At 41.7% G+C, this 14672-nt stretch overlaps 1 protein-coding gene across 1 annotated transcript in view; it reads right to left on the bottom strand.

The window, feature by feature from the left end:
- CTIF (cap binding complex dependent translation initiation factor) overlaps positions 1–14672 on the bottom strand; it is a 2147727-nt gene that overhangs the window by 553802 nt on the left and 1579253 nt on the right. The gene's annotated exons all lie outside the window — the stretch shown is intronic.

Below are 14672 nucleotides of genomic sequence, written 5' to 3'. Positions count from 1 at the left end.
ACATATTGCCTATAAATTTGTAGGAGTGAAATAAAAGAAAAACTGCTGTAAATTGCATGATTTTGGTTATCACTTACACTTTGGAATTTTCTATTTATTACAACTTTGCTTTTACTTCACAATTTTGTAAACTCATCAGTCCCCCATTACTATATTACATGTCTTTTGGACAGTCAGTATCTCTTTAGAAGGTAAGTATCTAAATCTAGATTATCAACTCCATTCCACTTTGGCTCTACTAGCCAACCTGTTTATGTTATTTAAAAAAGTCACTGCAGAGGTGAAAGGAGCTGGTAAATTATTCAAGTTACTAATGTCTCGATTCAAGAAAAATATATACAACGGAGCAGTTGCCTGGGCATATATTTAATTTGATCTTAAAACAAACATAACATGCCAATGACACAACTGTGGTACAGAAACTGACTAGCAAATTTTACTGTTAAGTAAAATGAAGTCAACTGGCAATGTCTCTGGAAAGTTGCAGTAAATCAGGCATCATTAAAACACAGCAGTTACTTGCTTACATCTGTGCTCGGTGAAAAAAAAAATAATACACTTATACGGAAAGTACAATTGTGTAAGTAAATTTACCATGATAATATGTTTTAATAGATAAAAGCAATTGCTGAAACACCACAGAGCTGACTTGCAGTAATGGTAAATTTTGATTGGGCTAGCTTTTCATACAGTATTAAGTGACTGTTTTGTATAGCTCTGAAGTTGTTCATTAAATGTTTGGACAAAAGTGCATAGCTTTGCAAATCAGTTTTCTTTACTATGTGTGACTTGGAAGAAATGATAATTGAAAATCTATCAGAATCCAATTGTTTTTTTAGTTTTCTTTCCAGCATTGCTTTGAGCTTTTGTGAAGTTTCATGTTTTAATAGATCACTGCTGTAGTAGTCAAATATATTTGGGATATACTCTAGTGACTGGCCAGCTTTCAAAGCTGAAAGGTGCCTTTCATGCGTGCTGTCAGGAGCTTGATGGGGGTCTGATACAAGGACAGTTTTAGTGCCAATTTAGTAAGAACTTTTTTACTTAAAAAAGCATGGAGGAAAGAGCTCTACAAGGAAACAAACACAACAGTAATCTATATACACAAGGGTCGTTACAACTACATCCTGGAAATACAATACATACATACAAGCTTCAAATTTTCAGAACAGAATTGCCCCAGGAGAACAGGAGCAACCAATGAGGAAGAAAAGAAAGTTGGTACATGTACATCCAGAAAGAAAGAAAACAACCCTCATCAGAGGGAGAAGAAAAAAACCCTACAGGGGAGAACAGAGGGATGGAATACTGCAAAAGTTTAAGTATAACATCTAATCTTCTGGTACATTCTTACACAACTGTACAATGCCCTTCCTTATCAATGTTGCAGTACTGTACTGTAAAGGTTGGGAGGAGAAAGAAGGAACTCTCCAAAAACCCATGGAGGATAGTCGGACCGTAGCAAATCTTGCTCTGGTCTTTGAATTGAAATCACATTCAGCTTGTAGTGCCTAGTAAAAAGTATGCACAGTAGACCAAGTAGCACCTTCCAAAATGGATCTAGCATCCAGACCCTTAAAAAGCTCCAGAAATTGCAACCTTCCTAGTAGAATGAGTATGAACAGAATTAGGAATCTTTTTGCCATGAAAAGGGAATAGCTTTAGAAATCCAAGAAGAAATTGTTTGTTTAGAAATTGCTAAACCCAATTTCTAGTCCTGAAAAAAATTGCTCAGATTTCCAAATAGCTTTAGTCTTGTCTAAATAATACCTAGAAAGTCTATGGAAATCCAAAGAATTGAGATTCCACTTAACGAGAAGTAAAGAAAGGAAGGAAAAATGGCCTGATTCAAATGCACATCACTGGTCACTGTAGAAAGACTGATTCTAAGAGACACCATTGTCTGTGTGAAAAAAAAAAAACAGAAAAAGAGGAAGTGTCATAAGGGACTGAAGTTCAGAGACTCTCTTAGTAGAAGTCAAAGTCACCAACAATACAGTTTCAAGGTACAAAGTTTTAACAAGGAAGAAGCTGCTGACTCAAAAGGTAGCAGACTCAATTTCTCAAGAACAAAGTCAAGGTCCCAAGAAGGAGAAATTAATTTTTGTGGAGGCCTAATATGAAGGACACATCTGTGGAACTGATTGACTTCAAACCTAAAGGAAAGTGGTGGATCCAGAGGCAGACAAGCAGAAATGGCTGACAAATGAGCTTTAATAAAAGAGTACGCTAGACCATATTTGAGCAACTGACAAAGTAATTAAGAGCAATAGGAATACATCCTAAAACAGGGCATTGTTCATTACTGTAACACCAAAAAGAAAATCTTTTTCAATTCACAACACAAGATTTTGTAGCAGTGGGTTTTCTGTCTTCCATAAAACCTTTTGCATGTTCTCAGAAAACAGGTGCCTAAAAGGAATCAAAACCCCATCACCTAGAGAGTCAACTGTAGGTTTAGAAAGTACAGTTGTGTACACTTACCATAAATGTACATGTTCAAGTGTATTCACTGTTGCAGTCATCACTTTTGGGTTATCTGCTTGCAGTAGCCCTCAGTCGGCCTGATTAACAAAATCTTGGGTCCTGCGTCAGTTGCTGTCCCTTCTTCCATGATGTCAGGTAGTCAGGGGTATAAAACATGCAGCCAACGCCATTACATCAGTTTTTCTTGCCCCAAATGTTAGGTGCCCCTTAATGGGAAGCAATTAAATCTATAAATATATAAGGTTAAACCTTCAATAAAAAAGCAAATACACCAAAAAGCTTTTGAAGATAGCAAAGGAAAGTAGAGATATATCCAAAAAAAGATGGGGGCTGGAGGGAGGGTAACCCGGACTGCAACAGTGAATACACTCAGACATGTACATTTATGATAAGTGTACACAGCTGTACTATGTTCTTTGTGTTTCACTGTTGCAGTCATCACTTTTGGGCAGATTCCCAAAGCTAAGGATGGGAGGAGGAGGAATTTAAAGAGAATTAGGACCAGCTAAAAGGCTTTGCAAGACTGCAGTTGCAAAGCCAACTCTAGATTTAGAGAAAATTGGCAGATGGTAATGCTTGGTGAAAGTATGTACAGAACTTCAGGTAGCAGCTTCTAGGATGTCCCTGGTAGGGTTGCCTCTGAGAAAGGCTGCAGAGGTAGATGCAGCCCTGGTAGAGTGGGGTCTGATCCCCTGTGGGATAGGTTTTCCATGGTGTTTGTAACAGAAATCAATGCAATTACCTATCCATTTGGAAATGGTTTGCTTTGAAATAGCCTTCTCCTCTGCCCCTGCAGCAAATGCCACCAGCAGTTGATCAGACTTCCTTTGAGGTTTAGTTCTGTCCAAGTAGAATCTAAGTTGTCTGTGCACGTCTAAGGAGTGCGGAATCCGTTCCTCTTTGTTCTGTGGATTAGGGAAGAAGTTTGGCAAATGTATGGACTGATTAAGGGCCACACTGGATACCACCTTGGGCATGAAGGAGGGATTGGTCCTGAGGGACACTCTGTCCGCATGAAAGATGATGAAAGGCTCCACTGCCACAAGTGCCTGTAATTCAGACACCCTTCTTGCTGAAGTGATTGCTAAAAGGAAAGCTGTTTTCCAAGAAAGGAATTTTAAGTCTGCAGTGGCAGCTGGCTCGAAAGGAGGAAGGGAAGTTGAGGTCCCAGGCTGGAGTTGGAGCTCTCCTGGGTGGTCGTAAAGTTTTGGCCCCTCTGAGGAACTGTTTAAGCAGTGGATGAAAGAAGAGAGGTGGTTCTGTGTTATAATGAGATGAGATGGCTGAGGCATGAATTTTGATGGAGAAAGACAGGCCCTTATGAAGAATCTCAGTTAAGTATTGTAAAATCTGAGGTAAATTGGGCACTGTTGTACTCATCCATTGAGCTTGGTTCCAGGCACAGAATCTTTTCCATTTTTCAGTGCAAGACTTTCTGGTACTAGGCCTCCTTGCCTCTAAAATGATATCCATCACTGGCTTACTGAGAGATGGTAAAGGAGAAATTATGTAATTGGCCAGGCTGCTAGATTCAGTGTTTGAAGTTACGGGTGCAGAATTTGGTTCTCCTGCTGAGACAATAGAGTAGGAATCTGAGGCAGGTGCCATGGGGCCCACAGTGACACACTGAGCAAGAGGGGGTAACAGTGTTGGCGTGGCCAGTCTGGTGCAATCAAAATCGTCCTTGGTTTGTCTTGTTTGATCTTTAGTAGTACTCTGGAGAGCAGAGGCAGAGAAGGAAAGGCATAAACTGATAGTTTTTTCCAGCTGAAGGACAGAGCATCCACTTTCCAAGCTTGTTTGTGAGGAGTCCTTGTGCAGAAATTGTCCAACTGATGGTTTTGGGGGGAGGCAAACAGGTGTATATCTGGGCTCCCCTATTTGCTTGTAAACATGTTGAAAATCCTTGGTTCCAGTTTCCACTCGTGTGGGTCCATGAGGTATCTGCTTAGTTCGTCTGCCAGAATATTTAGTTATCCTGGCAGGAAGTGAGCTTGTAAATGTACTTGATAGCTCAGGGCTGTGTTCCACAATGCCATGGCTAGTCTGCACACGGGGTAAGAATGTGTACCCCCCTGCTTGTTTATATATCACATAACAGTGGTGTTTGTCTGTCTTTATCATTAATTGTCCTGGAAGAATGTGGTCTTTGAAGGCTGTCAGAGCATTCTGTACTGCTAACATTTCTTTTTGATTGATATGCAGGTGCATTTGACTAGGGTTCCATTTGCCCTGAATGCACTTCTCTGCCAGGTGGGCCCCCCATGCATAGTCTGATGCATCTGTTGTTAAGGTTTGGGTGGCAGGGGGTAATGTGAATGGCAGACCCCTGTTTTGGTGGCTGGCCTCTGCCCACCAAAGGAACTCTAAGCATAGGCAAGGTATGATAGGAATCCTTGCTTTTAGATCCTGTGAATGTTGACACCATAGGCTTTTGAGATACCACTGCAGTTTCCTCATATGCAGCCTTGCATATGGAATTAAAAGAATGCAGGAGGCCATGAACCCCAAGGCTTGCAGTATTTGCCTTGCAGATAACTGGGTTTTTGTGGCCACTTGTTTGAAGTAGGTTGTCAAATGAATCCGTTTCTCTGGCGTGAGGAAAGCCATTTGGGAAGTTGTGTTCAAGCTCTCTCTCAGGAATATAATTTGTTGACAGGGTACCAGGTGTGAGTTATTTTCGTTTATCGTGTACCCCAGACAGGCCAGTACCCTTTGAACAAAAGCCAGATGATCCAAAAGTATGTCCTGGCTTTCTGCCTGAATTAGACAATCGTCCAGATATGGCTATATTTGAATATTTCCTTGTATGCAGAATGCAATGACTGGAGCTAGGCACTTTGTGAATACCCTGGGCGCAGTAGATAAGGCAAAGGGCAGTGCAGAGAACTGATGGTGCATGTAGCCGCTTTGAAGTGTAGGTATCTTCTGCAAGACTCCCTGATAGGACAGGAATGTGCAGGTATGCTTTTTTTAAATCTAGTGTTGCCAACCATGCATTTTTGCCTAGCATAGGAAGCAGCTGGTGAAGAGTCAGCATCTTGAATTTTGGAATCACCAGAAAGGTATTTACAGTAGAAAGGTCCAGAATAGGGCGTCATGTATTGCCTCTTCTGGGTACCAGGAAAAGTCTCGAATAGAACCCTTGTCCCTTTTCCTCTTCTGGTACAGTCTGAATAGCCCCCCATGTTTGAGAGAGAGAGTACTTGATTTTGGGCCTCTTCCCACTGATTTGGGGGTAGATCTGTCCACCTGCTTGGTGTTTTTAAGGTGTAGAAGTGAAATCTGTATCCTTGGAACACTATATTTAAAACCCATTTGTCTTGGGTAATGAGTTCCCAGTTTTTGGCCTGCAGACCAATCTTTCCGCCTAAAGGAGCATTCAGTTGATAAGTGCTTGGAAGTTTTAAAAGCAAGTCATTGAGACTGTTTTACGTAGGGGGGAGTCTTACTACTCCCTGATTTGGGTGCGGAAACCCCCCATTGCTTAGTCTTGTGTGTCCCAGGGACTGAAACCTGGGGTTTCTGCCATGTCTGGGTTTGGCTTGAAGAAAACCTTGAAGAGGCTGGAAAGGACCAGTTCTTAGAGGGCCAGTGCTTACTAAATCTAGGAGGCTGAACTTGTAAGAAATCTAACAGTTTGCATAGATTTAGCTTTATCTTCCATCTTTTTAAGAACTTCCTCAGCCTTGTTGCCAAACAGACGGTCCTGATTTAAGGAAGCATCCAACAATTTAGCTTTAACATGACCAGGTAAAGATTGCTCCTTTAGCCAAGCATGCCTTCTGAGCACAGAACCAGTAACAGCAGCCCAGCAAGAGGCCTCTAAAGAATCAAATCCACATTGCAAATCATGTTTTCCAACTTGTTCAGCAGAATGCATTAAATCCTGTAATTCTTTATTTTTCGCATAGTCAGGAATCAACATAATTTTCTATTTAAGCAGTCCAATAACATGTTGTTGATACTTTAACATATGAAACTGGCAGTTTAAAGCCCTAATAACCAAGGTTGCAGAAGTGTATATCTTCCTACCCCATCTAGCCAGCGCCCTAAAGTCTCTATTAGAAGGGGTAGGATTTTTAGTAGAAGCCTTAATGCCCTTGGGTCTCTGTGAAATAGTCTCTGGATCTGCAATAGGATTTTTAAAAAGGAACTTGTGTGAATCAGGAACCCTGTAATATCTGTCAGGTTTTCTGGGAGCAGGAGGCAAGGAATCAGGGGCCAAACTAGATTCCAAAAAGGCATCAACAACAATGTCTAGTACAGGAAAAATAGCTAAAGGCCTACGCTGAGGCAGGAGTAAGAAATCCCTAAAGCCTCTTTTTTGAATCAGAAAAATCATGGCTTTCCCAATGGAAATGCTCCCTTAGAGTATGTAAGGTTTCACCAAAAGAAAAATCCTCTGGAGGGGAAGCAGAGGGAATAGAGTCCTCTGCATCAGAATCCTCATAAGTAGAGATAAGGGCAAATCCAGATCATCAAAAAAATCAGAATCCTGGTCAGAAGATTCATAAACAACTTTAGTCCTAGGTCTCTTAGAAGTGGGAGGCTTGCTTCCCCTGATTAAAGTTATAAGATCTTCAGCCATTCTTATCATTTGTTTTTTAGGCAAAGAGGCCTGAGAATGCGGCCTGGGCATCGTTTTTTTAGGCATGGTTCGAGATTTAGGCCTAAAAGAAGAAGGAGGCGTCGGTTTAATATGCAAGTCCATAGGCCTGAATACACCCTCAGATGCTGGTGTCTGCACAGCGGCTCTGGACCCATCCAAGGTAGAGACATCCGCAGGTTCCAAAGCTGAAGCATCTTGTGGCATACTGGACTCCGAATGGGTCTCAGTAGAGGCCTGCGAATCAGAAGTAGTGGGTATTGGGGGCTGCGAACGCGCCTCACTGAGTACTGGGGACTGGCTTAGGAGAAGGGTCGACAGTTTTGGACCTCGGCGGCCTCTGTCTTTATCCTTGCATTTTTTCGGAATCCCGGTAGTAAGATGGCTAACCGATGACATTTCTGGTTAATTAAACCGAGAACCAAAATATTTAGAGCCGAAACTATACCGACGATGGATAGTGCGCTGATTAAATAAAGCACAAAACTGACAACATGGTATGTTGTGGTCAGGGCCTAGACAAGGAATACAGTACGAATGAAAATCTTTATATTTGCTTTCCACAAGTAATGCAATTATTAACTTTTACTGACATCGGTAAAGAGCAAGAAAAAGTTTCCCCAACAGGGTACTTAGCTTTAGTTGAAAACTTCGGTTCTGAAACTCTAAAAAGTAAATTTCAGGAGTTTGGCCAACCTGCACTTGCGAACTGCTATTGCTTCGGGCACTGCACGGCAAGAAAGACTGATGTAATGATGTCAGCTGAATGTTTTATACCCCTGATGACCTGACTTCATGGAAGAAGAGACAGCAACTGATGCAGGACCCAAAACTTTGTTAATCAGGCCAACTGAGGGCTACTGCAAGCAGATAACCCAAAAGTGATGACTGCAACAGTGAAACACGAAGAACATCATGAGGTTGAATTAGACAGCCCTTGTCCTGTGTGAGTAGATCCACCCTGTGAGGTAAACTGTGATGAGGAAACCAATGCCTGACCCAAAATGGAATTAGCAACAAGATTTTGGGCCAGTCCCACATGATCTTGTGTAGGACGTTTGGCAACAGAGGAAGAGGGGAAATACATATAAGAGCATCCCTTTCCAAGAAAAAGACATGACGTCCAACTTCCAAGTCAGGGACTTGGCATTGGAGAACAGAACTTGGGGAGTTGTCTGCTCTGAGGGTAGCGGAAAGAGATCTGCTTGAGGAGAACCCTACCACTCTACAATGTCCAAGAAAACTTCTATGTAAAGCATCCACTCATGAGGATCTGCTCATATTGTCTGCAGCAATATTGCATTAAGAGGGAATATAAACAGACTGAAGAATTAATTGATGGCAAAGTCTCATACTATGAGGGTTAGTCTGCAAAGACAGTAAGACTTTGTTCTCCCCTGTTTAAGTATCATATAAGTGTGGTGTTGTCTGTGAAAATTCTAAGGAGACTCATAGCAGGAAAAGCCTGGATAACAGCTTGCATTTCCTTAATGCTGATATAGTCTCACCTACTGTGGTCACCAGACCCCCTGAACTTTGATGCAAAAGGAACAAGACCCCCCCCCCCCCCCCACCATGTCAGGTCTGAAGCATGGGGAAGGCACCTGAAAGGGATGACCTGGATTTTAAGATACTTGTGTGATCTAGCAAAGAAATTCCTTCTTTATGCTAAACAGAGGAATGGGAAAGTGCATACGGTCACCATGTTATAAGCCAAATTGATTTCATATACCACTGGAACCTCATATGGAGTCCGGCCAAAGGAACCATCGGAATAGTGGATGTCATGAACCTCAGAGCTCTTAGAAATTCTCTGGCTGAGGTCCCTCCCAAACGAAGAAGAGACTGACAAAGTTGTCAAAGAGAGGACATTGTGAGGAGTAAGAAAAATCATTAAAGTAAGGGGATCTGTGACAGGTCCCTACTCCGGAACAGCAATCAAGGAGAGACTCTATCCTCACCACTGACTCCAGTGAGGTGCAGTCACTAAGAGCAAAGATGGATTCACACAGTATTTTTAGATGCAGCTCCCTGCACCAAGCACAATTTCCTTTAACAGCAAACAGGGAGTATGCTCTAAACCTGGGGCTGGACTCTCTCTCCAGGCCCACACAAAACTCCACACTGACAACTTTGGAACTTTGTGTTCCTGTTCCCAATGCCTGACACACACACTTCGATATCTGAGTTTCACACGCACGCACACACCTAGGAAAACCTGGCACAAATTTACTAGCTGTGCCCCTTTCTGCTCAGACATGGAGGTAATCACACTGCCACCAGTGAGCTACCCACAAGAGTAGCCAATTATACTGTGTAAAATGAATACTAACACAAATGGTGGGGTGTGACCAAAGCAGCAAGGCTTTCAGGAGTGGCCACAGTGTCACAAAAACAAGCATAAGTACTCTCAAGATGTTAAAAGTATTCTCTAAAAGACCAGCCACAATGAAAGGTATTAAAATATTTAATGATAAATAAAACAGAAAAATGGAGGAATGCTAAATACAATAAATAAAAAGAGTTTCAACCAGAGACATAAAAATAATACAGTTGGACAGTTTCTCACAGATGTAGAAAACAATACTAAACTATTCTAGCTAAATGTCCCTGTTTGACTAAAGCATTACTGTTCCCTGACTACTTACTAAAGCAAGGCAAGCTGATGTATGCTGAGTGTCTTTCCACAGCAAAAGCCAGATGATGTGTCTGTCTGTGTGGATGTGTGAGATGTATATTCTGTCAGAAATCTTTCCTGTCAGGTTCCAAAGTGCTGCTGTGAGAGTTCCAAAGAATCCAGATGCTGGTTAGAGGATATTACCTCTGGTCACCTGAATATAGTACAATACACATACACACACAGCTCTGCTAAGATCTGTAGCAGCATCTGAAAGCTATAACATAATTTCAAACTTTTCACCCTTCCAGGGTTGTCTGATAAACATACACATTTGACCAGTTACAACAATGCAACCTAATATGCATGTATACATTCTTTCTGTCCAGCAGGACCTACTGCTGATAAATTTTTAACACAAGTAACTTAACAAATGCATTTTTAACTTAAATATTTGTACAAATCAGTGTGATAGTCAAATAAAAAATTCTTTACAAAACGCCAGCTAGCTATGTTAGCATATCTACACATATACTGCCCTACTCTCCTGTGCACAGATGGCGTTAACTCAAAACTTCACACGCTCAATCATGTGACCAAAGAAAACCTGATCTCGAAAAAGGAGTCAGAATCGACTTCTTTAGATTGACAGTGAAGCCCACACTGTGGAGCAACAGCACTGTAAATTCTAGATCCCATGGAAGAACATGCAGAGAGGAGCCTGAATAAGAAAGCCATCCAAATAGGGAAAGATATGAATATTATGGAATATGTAAAAGGTTACAATCAAACCTAAACAGAGGGTACCGAAAGGGAACAGATGGATCTGACAAGTTTGGAGTCGACCCAGCCGCTTGAATCTCTGCTCTGAAACTAGTCCTGATCCAACAAAATTGGAGTTGAGAGAGTAAGGGATACCATCAGAGTTTTAAGGAGTGCTGGCTCGAATATAGATGCCCTGGAAAAGGTCGGATCCATAGGCTTCAGATCTGAAGGTTAGACTAGGATAGCATAAACTAGTGGAGAGACAGATGGGACTCATGCCTATGGTACCCGAAGGGGATGGTGCCATGAAGCCCACCACCCCACCCCCCCACTGAATTTGGATTCAAAGGAACATCAGCATCATCCTGTCAACCTCATTTTTTGTAAGGCATCTTGAATGGAAGGACCATGAAGAAGAAGCCACCAAGGTGGTTGAGATGTTCGATTCTGCTGTAAAAAGAGATAGCGGAGCCTAGAACTCACCAGCTCATGTGGGAAATAGGGGGTGGGGTGGGAGTTGAAGAAAGGATCTGGGTATTTTCTTGATCTGAAAGCTTTGGCATTTTTGGTCCCAGACCAAAGTTTTTTGTTTGAGGTACAGACTGCTTTCTGGACCTCTTCACTTTCTTTAGTGTTTCCTTCTTTCTCTCCATTTCCCTTGGTTTGTCCTTTCTCCTTTTCCTTGTCCTTAAAAAGCTCTGCCTTCTCTGTCCTTTTAGCTAAAGAATGAGACTGCAAACAGAAGACCATAATGAAGTCCCTTTTTGAGCAGACAGCAGGCCTTTCAGGACCAACTTGTTCCTTTTATCCTCTTGCACCAAAATAGGCACATGCCTCATAGTCAATATCTAGGTGTGCTAACTTCCAGGTAGTAAACACACAAAGAATGATGGTCCTCTGGTGGAATCTTGTGGCCACAGGCTGAACACTTCTTGAAACTGGTGACCTTGTCCGATATATCAGGAAAGACCATGGACAATAGTACTGGCTGACTAACAATAAAAAGTAAGGGTTACAACCACATCACCCCTTAAAACTTTAGGCTAAATGTTGCTGTTGTGTCTTTCGGCTTTTTCCCAGTTAGGGGTTGCCACAGCAGAACTCTGGTCTGCTAATGACTGGTAGTTGATTTTTACGGTCCGAGTCACCAGTCCTGATGCACAACCTTCAACGAAGGTACACCCATTCACACATGTCTCCACGCAGAAGACGCTCTAGCTAAGAATCGAACCGGACAGCATCTTACAGCGAGGCGACAATGCTACCGCAGCACCACCACCGTGGGTAAAACTTTAGGCTAAATAAGAATGTTAAATGATGAAATAAATACATACATATGCATACATATATATTTCACATATATATTTATATATGTGTGTGTGTGTGTGTGTGTGTGTGTGTGTATGTATATATATATATATATATATATATATATATATATATATATATATATATATATATATATATATATATATATATACATGTATATATGTATATATATTTATATACTTAAAAAAGATTAAAAGAAACTTTGTCATTCAGGATCACACAACTGCAGCCTAAATGAAATAAATGTTAGCTCATGACAGAAATGCAGCGGTATCAAAGAATAACATAAGAAAATAACAAAATGTATGACATGCAAGAGGTAGTTCACATTACGTAAACACACTCAATACCCATTATCCAGTGATAAATACCCACCACCAAACCCCTATGCTGTTAAGATGGAGAATAAATAGAGACTAGTAAATAGCAGCTGTTTAGTTACCATATTGCACTTTTTAACCTTAGACATGACTCAGTATTAGTCATCATATTGCATAATAGTAATGCGGGCGGCAATTGCTCAGAACAGCAATATTAAATGAAAGAAAGAGGCTTTTCTGTATCCGGTATTAGGCTTGGTGTCCATATTACATCTTACAGCTGTAGGATACAAACTGTTCATGAATTAGGTAGTCCTACAGCGAAAGCTGTGGTACCTCCTTCCAGACGCAAGTCGTGAGAACTAGTTGTGGGTCGGATGGGTCGAAACAGCAAGTATTTTACAAGTTCTCTCTTGCTCATGTAAAGAAAATCTCCTGAATAGAAGGGAGATTTGTGCTCAAGATTTTCTCAGCCACCCTCACCACCCTCTGTAGTTTCTTCTTCCCAGCAACTGTGCAGTTGCCAAACCATGCTATGAAGTTGCTAGTGAGGATGCTCACGATAGTTCCACTGTAAAAAGAGATAAGATCAGACATTGGGAGTCTGACCTTTTTGAACTTTCTCAGGAAGTGAAGCCTCTGTTGAGCCTTCTTGACCATATGGTTTGTATTAGCAGCCCAGGAGAGGTTATCAGAGATGTGAAGGCTCAGGAACTTGGTTGTTTTGACTTTCTCTACTACTTTCCCTTTGATAGTGAGTGGTTGGTGAACTGTTGCTTTTCTCCTGAAGTCCATAATTATTTCTTTAGTCTTAACATTCAGGTCCAGACTGTTCCCGTCACACCAGGCAAACAAAGTGTTCACCTCATCCCTGTAGTTATGTTCATTTCCACCGCTAATAAAACCCATGACTGTGGTATCATCAGTGAACTTTATATGGTTTGACTAGTGTTTTGCAGTAGTCACAGGTGAGGATGGTGAAGAGCAAGGGTCTGAGCACACAACCTTGGGGAACACCAGTATTCAGTACTATGCGTTGAGAGGTGTTCTTTCCAACACGTCCACTGGGGTCTACCAATCAGAAAGTCAAGATTTCAGTTTCATAGATGCTTGTTTATCCAGAGTTTCACAAGCTTATCCACCAGTTGCACTGGTATCACAGTGTTGAGCGTAGAACTGAAGTACAGCAGCCTTACGTAGTTGTTCCTTCCTTCTAGGTGTTTTAGTGAAAGGTGTAGTGTGACTGCTATAGCATCTGCAGTCGATCTATTTGCCGGGTATGCAAACTGGAGTGGATCAAAGGACTTGGGCAGACTCACAGATATATATTTCTTCACAATTCTCTCAAAGCATTTCAGTTGACAATGTCTGTCAGTACCAGACAATTTATCAGCACACCCCCTCAACATCTTGTGAGGTATGTTGTCTGGTCCAACAGTCTTCTTAGGATTCACCTTCTTAAGCTGAAGTCTCACCACCTCGACATTTAAAGTGAGCACCATCTCCTTTTTGTCAGTGTTTGTTTTAGAAGGTTACAGTGGTGTTCTCCTCAAATCTGCCAAAGGAGGAGTAGAGTTAATTTAGGAATTCCAAGCTATCAACACATTGGGGTGATTTGGTCTTATAGTCTGGGAGATGCTGTATCCTCTACCATAGGCTTCTCGTGTCCCTCATGTCTTGGATGCAGATCTGAATTTTCCTTCCATACTCCGTCTTTGCTTCTGATGCCCTTTTTCAGATTTGACCTGGCCACTTCTAACCTGTCTTTGTCATTTGCCTTGAAGGCCATGTTAATTTCCTCAGTAGCTCAGACATTTCTAGTGAGCCAGGGCCTCTCATTAGCTCTTACAGTTATGGCTTTCATGGTAGTTACATCTTCCATGCATTCATTTATGAAGGCAAGAACTGACTCAGTATACACATCTATGTCTAACTGGAGGTTGAGCATAGCCGCTTCTTTGAAGACCTCCCAGCAGGTGGTACTGAAATAGTCCTGAAGGTAACAGATGGAACCCTCCTGCCAGACTCTGATCTGTATAGCTGCCATTTTTCTCTGCTCAAAGCTGTCTCATAGGTAAGCAGAAGGATGGCAGTGTGATCGGAGCTGCCTATGTTGGGGTGCTTCAAAGCTTTAAAGGCTCCTTTAATATTGCAGTAAGCTTTGACTAAGGTATTCTCCCCTCTGGTGGGGAAATCCACAAACAGATAAAAAATGGGGTAGCACCTCTTAAGCTCAGCTCTGTTGAAATCACCCACTATCACGTGTGCAAATTCTGTGTTTCTGCTTTGTAGCTCACAGATAATATTATGGAGTTCATTTTGAGCATCAGTGGTGTTAGCAACTGGGGGGAGGGTATACACTGCTGTGACACATACCCCACTGACTTTCCTTGGTAGTGTCATTATTTCCACATCTTTGGAGCAGTATGATTGAATCAGCTGACAGTCTTTGCTCCATCTGTTAATAAAGATGCATGCATCACCTCTAACTTTACCACTCTCAGCATCTACTCCGGCCCCCTTTTAAAGACAAGTTTAAAACCCA

The sequence above is a fragment of the Protopterus annectens genome, chromosome 1.part1 (genome assembly GCF_019279795.1).
Source record: "Protopterus annectens isolate FY-2018-M chromosome 1.part1, PAN1.0, whole genome shotgun sequence".
NCBI lineage: Eukaryota > Metazoa > Chordata > Ceratodontiformes > Protopteridae > Protopterus > Protopterus annectens.
Note: the sequence above shows the minus strand (reverse complement) of the source record. Positions and strands in the feature narration are given on the sequence as shown.